This window comes from Microtus ochrogaster, chromosome 8 (genome assembly GCF_000317375.1).
Source record: "Microtus ochrogaster isolate Prairie Vole_2 chromosome 8, MicOch1.0, whole genome shotgun sequence".
In the NCBI taxonomy this organism is placed as follows: Eukaryota; Metazoa; Chordata; class Mammalia; order Rodentia; family Cricetidae; genus Microtus; species Microtus ochrogaster.
Genome location: NC_022015.1, coordinates 38,465,853 through 38,466,857, shown reverse-complemented (window position 1 = coordinate 38,466,857; position 1,005 = coordinate 38,465,853).

Below are 1,005 nucleotides of genomic sequence, written 5' to 3'. Positions count from 1 at the left end.
GTAACTCTAGTTCCTTGGAATATGATGCCCCCTTCTGGCCTCCTCCGGTACTACACTCACACACATATACCAACACACACAAAAACATTTGAATTATACTTTTCATCTCCAAAATTTTCTTGTTTCTTTTTAGTTTTTTTTGTTTCTTTCATATTTCTATTTGTTTATGTGTTCTTTCTTTGGTTTTGATCAAGCATTTTTTTAGTATCTTCAAGCATTTTTTAAAAATGTTTTGTTTTGTTTTTCCCTTGGTGCTGAAGAGCATCTCATATACAAAGGAAGCATGTGATCACTAAACTGCACCCCTAGCACCAAATTTCTTGATTTAAAAAATTATTTTCAGCCAGGCAGTGGTAGCACACACCTTTAATCCAGCTCTTGGGAGCCAGAGGCAGCCAGAGGTCTGTGAGTTCGAGGCCAGTCTGGTCTACAGAGTGAGTTCCAGGACAGCTAAGGCTGTTACATGGGGAAACCCTGTCTTGAAAAACCAAAGGAAGAAAGAAAGAATGGGGAAAGGAGGGAGGAGAGAGGGGAGGGGTCAGCACACTTACGTGACTCAGAAATGCATGTGCTAATGATATCTAATCGATACAGCTAGTCATTATTTTCCTAAAACACCATGACAAAGACAACTTCGGGCAGAAAGATTTTATTTTGGGCTTGTAGTTCCAGAGGGATAGAGACCATGATGGTGTCTCTGAGGCATCAGGAGGCTGGGCAACCGCTGAGAGTTCGCACCTTCAGCAGCAAACAGGAGCAGAGAGAGGGCACTGGAAACAGCAGAGTCTTTGGAACCTCCAAGGCCACTCTTTCGGACACGTTTCCTCCAACAAGGCCACAAATATTCAAGTTCTCTAAACTGTAGGGGTGTCCCTCATCCAGACTACTGCAGTGCTGCACATGGGATGAACCTCAACACTGTGGGGTACCGCTCATCCAGACTACTGCAGCACGACACACGGGATGAACCTAGACACTGTAGGGGTATCCCTCATCCAGACTACT